Source organism: Chiloscyllium plagiosum, unplaced genomic scaffold (genome assembly GCF_037043375.1).
Source record: "Chiloscyllium plagiosum isolate Xiang-an unplaced genomic scaffold, Cpla_swu_hap1 HiC_scaffold_40, whole genome shotgun sequence".
In the NCBI taxonomy this organism is placed as follows: domain Eukaryota; kingdom Metazoa; phylum Chordata; class Chondrichthyes; order Orectolobiformes; family Hemiscylliidae; genus Chiloscyllium; species Chiloscyllium plagiosum.
The window spans coordinates 46,267,831-46,277,647 of NW_028270178.1; the positions used below are offsets into that span (position 1 = coordinate 46,267,831).

A 9,817-nucleotide genomic window follows, 5' to 3' on the forward strand; every position below is an offset into this window, starting at 1 on the left:
AAGGCTGAGGGACTTGAAGCTGTTTTCGTTCGAGAGAAAACATTTGAGGCAAATTAATTGAGGCATATAGGACAAGCACAGGGTGAGATGGGTTGAGAGGCTTTTTCCTCGGAAGGCAATGCCTTGCATGAGGAGAGATAGCTTTAAATTGAGGGGAGATAATTGTAGGACAGATGTCCAAGGTAGCGTCTTAACTCAGAGAGTAGTAGGGGGCGTGGAACGCACTGTCTGCAACAGTAGTAGACTCACCAACTTTAAGGGTATTTAAATGGTCGTTGTATAGGCATATGGACGATAATGGAATAGTGTTGGTTAGATGGGCTTCAGATTGGTTCCAGAAGTTGGCACAACATTGAGGGCCGAAGGGCCTGTAGTGCGCTTACATGTTCTATGGCCTAGAGGGCATAAATATGAGGTGAGAGAGGAAAGACTTTAAAGCAATTGGAGAACATTTTTAACACAGAGAATGGTGCAGGTGTGGAATGAGCTTCCAGGGGAAGTGGTGGAGAGAAGTCGAATAACAATATGTAAAAGACATTTGGGTAGGCACATGGAGAGGAGAAGGTTTGAAGGGATATGGTTTAAATGTAGAGAAACGTGTATCATTCAGGGACTCTTGTTAGCATGGAGTGGTTGGATCGAAAGAACTGTTTCCGTGCTGCATGCCTCTGTCTCCAGTTATTGGAGGAGGAGACTACCGAGATAAAGCATGTTGTAGACACTGAAGCAAGTTACAGAGATAGGGATGGTTGGCTGGAATGCAGTATGTTTCAAATATGTGGCGAGACTATCGGGAAGGGAGGAGGTTACAGAGATAGGAAATGTTATAGGAATTAAAAATTATTAAAGACACTGGACCACAAGACATGGCACAGATACAGTGTTGCAGAGTACTGAGTCTTAGTACAACTGAACTTATTGTAGGGGTGGTGATTGAGCCTGGGGTGTGTCTGTACTGTGCTACCCCTCCAGCACTGTATCAATGTCATGTCTTGTTCACAGATGTTTGGAGCCCTCTCATAGTTATTTGCTCTATGCACTGTGAGCGATCTTACCTCACTACAGGATTTATTGAAGGCTCCAGATCTCTTTTCCCTTTGTCTGTCTCTGGCTGACTAACTGTGTTCAATGTGGTGATGGACGATCCACCCCGCAGCTAGCAAGACTATTGAGTCAGAACGTTCCTGAATACATACAGGAGACAGAGGAATAGACACAATGGGAAATTATACTGATGTAGTGAGGGTTACACAGGGAGAATGGCATTGGGCCCCACAGAGATCTGGAAAATGGAGCGATATTAAGAAAGAGCACCAGATTGCTGGAAGATGTCAGGATCACACAATTGTGTCGGAAGAATGGGTTTAGCTTCATGATGCACTGGTATCAGTGCTCAGGGATGAGCACCCAGTGAGCAGGTGAAGTGATGGCCTAGTGATATTATTGCTACAGAATGTATCCAAAACCTCAGCTAATGTTCAGGGGAGGCAGGTTTGAATCCCACCATCTGAAATTGCGACATTTGAAATCAATAGTTTCAAAAATAATAATAATCCATAAATAAGTATGAGCCCATTGCTGTTGGACAAAAAACCCAAACACTTGTCCTTTAGAGAAGGACATCTGCCCATCCTCACGTGGTCTGCACGACATCCCCACAGCAAAGTGTTTGCCTCTCAATGACCCTCTGAAATGGCTGAGCAAGCTACTCAGATCAAGGGCAGCTAGGGCTGGGCAAGAAAGGCTGGTCAGCCAGAGACACCCACATCCCATGCCTGATTTAATCCTGATTTAATAAATAATCCATTAGGATGGTCCCACGGGAATATGCTGGGAGCAGTGTACTGGCCAATCATGTCGGTAGGTTTATGGACATGGCTTTCAACTGACAGAGAGGATGCAGGGACAGGGTACAGGTGAAAGGAGCTTTCCAAATCCAAAGAGAAAAGGTGAAGCATCAGAACAGCATGGGGATGTGACTGAACTCAAGCAGAAAGGAACAGGATGGGACAAAGTATAACTAAAACTGTACATCAGTGAATAGATTTGTGACAGAAAATTGTAGGAAAGAGTAAGTTATGTTTTTTTAATGGATAATGTCGCTGTAATAAGGTAGATGATTTAAGACTCAGAGATAAACAGGCTAAACAGTCTGAAATATGTGTCTGTAAATGAATAATGGAAATCATTTGAAGGAAAAGTGTAAAACACTGAACAAAAGGACATTCCATTGAAACAGACAAAACCTCAGCAAGAAATCCCCACTGGTCCCTCACTCAGGACAAAATGGATCATATTTGATTATGAGGCTGAGAAGGTCACCAAAACTACTTAAAATCCTGAACTGACAGAGTGTTTTAGGAGTAAGTATTAAAGGGATTGCAAAGGGTCTGCTAGCAGGAGGAGGACAGTGGGACGGGAAATCATTGTCACGGTTTATTGGCACAATAGGAACAGAGAGAGGTGAAGATGCTGGAGGTGGTGAGAATGTTACAGAGAGTGGTCAGGGCCTAAACAAAGCCAGTACGGTACGTTGCAGCTGGAGGGGTTTGCAGAGGTAGGGATGGACATAAGCATTTTATTTATTCATTCATGGAATGTGGGTGTCACTGCCTGGACCAGCATACATTGCCCCAATGGTAATTATCCAGAGGGTAGCTCAGAGTCAGACACACTGCTGTGGGTCTGGAGTTACATGTTAGCCAGACCAGGTTAGAATGTCACATGTCCTTCCCTAAAGGATGTAAGTGAACCAGATGAGTTCTTCCTACTGATCAACAATGCTTTTATGGTGGCTGCACCAATGTCTTGTACAGCCACACCATGACATCCCAACACCTACTCTCAATGCTCTACCCAATGAAGGTAACCATCCCAAACGTCAGCTTCACCAGCCTGTCTACCTGTGACACCACTTTCAAAGAAATGTGTACCTGCATCCCTGGGTCTCTGACTGACAACATTACCCAGGGTCCGAGCATTAACTGTACAGGTCCCACCCTGTTTTTTTCACCACAAAAGAACACTTCACCTTTATCTAATTAAACTCCATCTGCTATTCTTTATCCCTCTATCCCAACAGTACTGTTCATCCTGTTGTATCGCAGATAACCTTCTTCACTGTCCACTTTACCACCAATGTCAGTGTCACCCAAAAAAAGCTTACTTACCACAAAACCAATACTCCCATCCAAACCATTTATCCAAATGTCAAAAAACAGTGGACCCTCTACACCGCTGGTCACATGCCTCCAGTCAGAAAAACAACATGTCTCCCATCACCCTCTATCTCCTACCATCCAGCCAATTTTATATCCAGTTGACTAGCTCCTCCAGAATGTCATATCCTTTTACATTGATCTGAGCTTATTACCCAGTTTACCACATGGAAAGTAGAACACAGAACTGTACAGCACAAGACCCTTCGGCCATGATGCCATGCCAATCTTTTATCCGAATGTAAGATCAAACTCACCTACATATCCTTCATTTTACTGCCATTGATGTGCCTATCCAGAAGTATATTTAATGTTCCAAATGCATCTAATTTTACTGCCACTGCTGGCAGTGAATTCCACTCACCCACCACTCTAAATGTAACAAACCTACCTCTGAAATCTCCCCTTAACCACTGGCTAATCACCTTAACATTAGACCCCCTAGTTATGTCAAGGTAAAAAATGTCTCTCAATATTCACTCTCTCTGTGCCGCTCATCATCTTGTTCACCTCTACCAAGTCACCCCTCTCCCTTCTTCACTCCAATGAGAAAAGCCTTAGCTCCCTCAACCTCTCTTCAGAAGACATGCCCTCCAGTACAGGCAGCATCCTGGTAAATCTCCTCTTTACCCTCTCTGACCTTCCACATCCTTGCTGTAATGAGGGGACTAGAACTGAACACAATATTCCAAGAGTGGTCTAACAAGAGCTCTATAGAGCTGCAGCATAACCTCACAGCTTTAAAACTCAATCCCCACACGAATGAAATCCCACACAATATATTCTTTCTTAACAAGGCTCTCAGCTTGGGTGACAACGTTGAGGGATCGAGGGACTTGGAACCCAAGATCCCTCTGTTCCTCCACACTGCCCAAGGATCATACCTTTAACCCTGCATTCTGCTTTACAAATTCAACCTTCCAAAATGAATGACTTCACACTTTTCCAGATTGAACTCCATCTGCTACTTCTCAGCCCAGCTCTACATCCTGTCATTGTCTGTTGCAACCTATAACAGCCCTCCACACTATCAACCACTCCACCAACCCTCGTTTCATTGGCAAACTTTCTAACCCACTCTTCCACTCACACATCCAAGTCATTCCTAAACACACAAAGAGATCAGCCCCGGTAACCTCTCCCTGCAGAAAGCCACTCGTCACTGAGCTCCAGGGTGAATGCTTTCCATCTATCATCACCATCTGTCTTCTGTGGGCGAGTAATCCTGTATCCAGACAGACAGGTTCCCCTGTATCCCATGCCTCCGTACTTTCTGAATGAGCCATAAAAGTGTTTTGTCACATTCTCAATAGGTTCAATAAGATTTGTGAGGCATGATCTGCCCCTTACAAAACCATACTATCTCTAATCAAACGATGGTTTTCTACGGAGTCATAAATCCGCTCTCTCAGAGTCCTCTCCAATCATCTGCACACCACGGACAGAAGACTGACAGGTCTGTAATTCCCAGGATTATCCCTATTCCCTTTCCTGAACAAGGGAATAACATTTGCCAACCTCGAATCATCTCGTACGACTCCAGTAGACAGTGAAGATGCAAAGATCATCGCTAAGTGTGCAGCAATCTCGCCGCTCGCTTCCTGTAGTAACTTTGGGTTCATCCAGTCTGGTTCAGTGACTTATCTATCCTTGTGTTTTACAAAATTCTCAGCACATCCTCCTTCTTAACATCCACCTGTTCACATATATCAGCCTGTTTCACGCTGTCCTCACAAATAACAAGGTCCCTCTCAGCAGTGAATACTGAGGCATAGTATTCATTAAGGACCTCCCCTACCTCCTGTGACTCCAGGCACAAGTTCCCTCCACTATCCCTACCCTCACTCTTGTCATCCTCGTCTTCCTCCCATAATTGGAGAATGCCTTACGGTTTTCCTTAATCCTTCCCAACAAAGCTTTTTCATGCCCTCTTCTAGTTGTCCTACGTCCATTCCTCAGTTCCTTCCTGGTATCTCCAGGGATTCACTACAGTGTGGAAACGGGCCATTTGGTCGAACACCTCCATATCAACCCTCCAAACAGTGCAGCACCTAGAACCATCCCACCAACCTAATTCTCTCCATTTGCCCTGACTAATGCGCCGAACCTACACATCCGTGAACTCTATGGGTAATGTAGTATGGCTGTGTCACCTAACATGTACATCCTTGGGCTGTGGGGGGAAAATAGAGCACGTGGAGGAAACCAACGCAGAAACAGGGAGAATGTGCAAACTCCACACAGACTGTCGCCTGAGGCTGGAATCGAAATAGAGTCCGTGGTGCTATGAGGTCACAGTGCTAACCACTGAGCCATCGTGCTGCTCCATGTTACCCTCTAGAAACCTGTCTGATTCTTGCATCCTCAACCTTAAATAAGCTTCCTTCTTCCTCATGGCTAGATGTTCTACATCCCTTTGAACCTTGTTAAATGCTTCGCTAAAGTCCACGTGGACAATGTTCACTGCTCTGCCTTCATCTCTCTCTTGGCCACCTCCTCGAAGAGTCAATCCGGTTTGTGAAACAAGGTTTCCCACTCACAAAGTCATGCTGACCGTCTTGAATCAGCCCTTGCCTTTCCAAATATACATAGCTCCTTTCTTTCAGAATCTCCTCCAACAACTTCCCCAACACTGGGCTCACGGGGCTGTAATTTCCTGGCTTTTCCATCATATCTGTTCACTATCATTCCACCTGCCTTATGGCGACTGCAGGGAGTCATTCCTCAGTAGTGGGTGTTTGAACGGATGTGGAGAGGTTACAGCGACAGGGAGGCCTACAGGGGCTCAAGAATGTTAGAATTAAACAGATTTACATCTGGACAAGAATGTCAGTGGGCCAAAGATGTTTGGGAATTGGAGGAATTTACAATGATAGAGGGAGCTGGGATAGATTCTGGAGATGGGGTAGGGATGAATGTAGGGAGAGGCAGGCAGATTGAGAGGCACAGACAGGGGATGTTTCGGGAGAAGAGTATTGTATATACTAACAGAGATATGGAAGGTTGTCGTGACTGAAGATGTTTACAGATATAAGAAGGCTTCAAGATTCTGGAGGCTACAGAGATAGGAAGGCAATGGAGAATGCCAGGTTACTGGGTTGGAGACAGTTATACAGATAGGGAAGGTTGCACAAACTGAAAGAGGGTCCTGTGCTCGGGAGGGGTTTGGAGTTGGGAACTAGGGTGAAATTTTAAAAGATTAACATCGTAGAATTGGAGAACGATAAGGAGATTACAAATTTGTCCATAGCTAAGGAAGGGTTGTAGGAGCTGGAGAAGATTACATAGGTAGGGACCGATGGAAAGGTTAAAGACACATACATTGACAGGGAGGGTGGTATTGGTAGGAGGAGCTTACAGGGATAAACAGGACAGTCGGGGTTTACAGGGATGAAGGAATTTAGTATCTACTGGAGAAGTTTAGGAATTAGGTTGTTAGGGATTGGAGAACCTGATAAAGACAGAGACAGAGAGAATGGTGTGGACGAGAGGAGATTCCAAACAGAGGAAGGATTATTGGGACTGGAGGATATTACAGAGATCACGAATACAGCATGGGCCAGGATTGATGCCTGTGATCCCCTGCACTGTCTCAGAGAGGACCAGCACAGCAGAGGTGAAAGCAGGACCCTCACAAGCTGGTGGGAATGAAGCCTAGAATATTGCTGCTCCTTGCCCAGCACTATACCTGTGTCCTGTCTTCCAGGTCTGAATACAGAAGGCCACTAACTCCTCCATGTGCTGTTTACTGTGAGTGATCTTACCAGCTGCAGGATTTACTGAAGGCTGCAGATCTCCCTCTCCATCTCGCTCTGGCTGACGAAGCGTCTTCAATGAGGTGATGGATGAGACAGGAGTTAGGAATATCCTGATTAACTGCATGAGACAGAGAAATAGACAGAATGGGAAATTAGATTGATGCAATGAGGATAACTCGTGCAGAGTGGCACAGAGTTCAGCAGAGATCTGGAAAATCCCAGTCTCCATCCCTGGCCTGTGCTGCTGCGGCTCTCTGGTTTGGAGAATTCTGTTGATTCAGGATCTCAGACCAGCAGTAAGAGGGAGAAACACTGACAGAGGCAGCAAATTGACCTACACATCGAGGGATACTACATGGAGAGACACTGGGTGATACTACCAGAGTGCAGGAAGGTATCAGGATCACACAATCGTGTCAGAAGACGTGGTTCTGATGCAGTGGGAACTGCTCCCAGTCCTCAGGAAGGAGTCAGCCATTATATTGGGATGGGCTCCACTGGAACTGTGCCCTTGTCAATCAAATTGCTTTAAAATGACACAGATGAGGAGGGACAGGGCTTAGGATAAAGGAAATTCCCTAATCCAAAGAGAAAGCTTGAAATATTGGAAAAACATGGAGATGTGGCTAAAGACAAACAGGAAGAAACAGGAAGGGACTGAGTTTAACTGAAATTAGGTTTGTGACAGGAAATTGTGGTAAAAGTTACTGTTTCTTAATTTGTGATGTCTATCTACTCGCCATCACGGAGACATGGTCACAGGGTTAACACAAAGATGGTCATCAATATTCACAGCCACACAACATTGTGGAAAACCTGAACCAGAAGGGCACCAATATCCTGGGGGGTAGGTTTGCCAGCACTCTTCGGGGGGGTGTTTAAACTAATTTGGCAGGGGGATGGGATACAGACTTGTAGTCCAGCAAGTAGGCTAGCTGTTTGTCAGGATGTCCAAGAATGTAGGGAGGCTGTGAAGAAGGTAGCACTGACAGGGAATACTTGCGGACACAGAGATGGGTTCAAGTGCGTATACTTCAACGCAAGGAGTATCAGAAATAAGGTGGGTGAACTTAAGGAGTGGATCGGTACCTGGGACTACGATGTTGCGGCCATCACGGAAAGGTGATTAGAAGAGGGACAGGAATGGTTGTTGGAGGTTCCTGGTTACAGATGTTTCAGTAAGATTAGGGAGGGTGGTAAAAAAAGGAGGGGGTGGCTTTGCTAATTAGAAATGGTATAACGGCTGCAGAAAGTCAGTTCGAGGGGGATCTGCCTTTGGAGGTAGTATGGGCTGAAGTCAGAAATAGGAAAGGTGCAGTCACCTTGTTGAGTATTTACTATAGTCCCCCCAATAGCAGCAGAGATGTGGAGAAACAGATTGGGAAACAGATTTTGAAAAGATGCAGAAGCCACAGGGTAGTAGTCATGGGCGATTTCAACTTCCCAAATATTGATTGGAAGCTCTTTAGATCAAGTAGATTGGATGGGGTGGTGTTTGCGCAGTGTGTCCAGGAAGCTTTTCTAACTCAGTATGTAGATTGTCCGAACAGAGGGGAGGCCATATTGGATTTGGTACTCGATAATGAACCGGAACAAGTGATGGGCTTGTTAGTGGGTGAACATTTTGGTGATGGTGACCACAATTCTGTGACTTTCACGTTGGTTAGGGAGAGAGATAGGTGCGTGCAACAGGGTAGGTTTTACAATTTAGGGAAGGGTAATTACGATGCTGTAAGACAGGATCTGAGGAGCGTAAGTTGGGAGCATAGGCTGTCAGGGAAGGATGTCGTGGAAATGTGGAACTTTTTCAAGGAACAGATACGACGTGTCCTTGATATGTATGTACCTGTCAAGCAGGAAATAAATGGTCGTGAGATGGAACCTTGGTTGACGAGGGAGGTTGAATGTCTTATAAAGAGGAAGAAGGAGGCTTACATAAGGTTGAGGAAACAGGGTTCAGACAGAGCAATGGAGGGATACAGGATAGCCAGAAGGGACCTGAAGAAAGGGTTAGGAGAGCTAAGAGAGGGCATGAAATACCTTTGGCGGATAAGATCAAGTATAACTCAAGGCATTTTATGCGTATGTGAGAAGCATGAGAATGACGAGAACGAGGGTGGGTCCGATCAAGGACAGTAGTGGGAGACGGTGTGTTGAGTCGGAAGAGATAGGAGAGGTCTTGATTGAGAACTTTTCTTCAGTATTTACGAACGAGAGTGACCGTATTGTTGAAGAGGAGAGTGTGAAACGGACTGATAAGCTAGAGGAGATACTTGTTAGGAAGGAAGATGTGTTGGACATTTTGAACAACTTGAGGATAGACAAGTCCCCCGGGCCTGACGGGATATATTCTAGGATTATGTGGGAAGCAAGAGAGGAAATTTCAGTACCGTTGGCAATGATCTTTTCGTCTTCACTGTCAACGGGGGTGGTACCAGGGGACTGGAGAGTGGCGAATGTTGTGCCCCTGTTCAAAAAAGGGAATAAGGATAACCCCGGGAATTACAGCCCAGTTAGTCTTACTTCTGTGGTAGGCAAAGTAATGGAAAGGGTACTGAGGGATAGGATTTATGAGTATCTGAAAAGACACTGCTTGATTCTGGACAGCCAGCACGAATTTGTGAAGGGTAGGTCTTGCCTTACAAGTCTGATTGAATTCTTTGAGGAGGTGACCAAGCATGTGGATGAAGGTAGAGCAGTGGATGTAGAATACATGGATTTTAGTAAGGCGTTTGATAAGGTTCCCCGTGGTAGGCTTATGCGGAAATTCAGGAGGCATGGGATAGATGGAAATTTGGCCAATTGGATAGAAAACTGGCTAACCGATCGAAGTCAGAGAGT

At 45.3% G+C, this 9,817-nt stretch overlaps 1 long non-coding RNA gene across 1 annotated transcript in view; it reads right to left on the bottom strand.

The window, feature by feature from the left end:
• Positions 1-7,079, bottom strand: part of LOC148138498 (uncharacterized) — a 32,507-nt gene extending 25,428 nt beyond the window's left edge. The window contains exon 1 of the long non-coding RNA XR_015754009.1: positions 6,983-7,079. This is a non-coding gene — a long non-coding RNA (uncharacterized LOC148138498). The remainder of the gene's footprint in view (positions 1-6,982) is intronic.
• Positions 7,080-9,817: the final 2,738 nt, after the last annotated feature.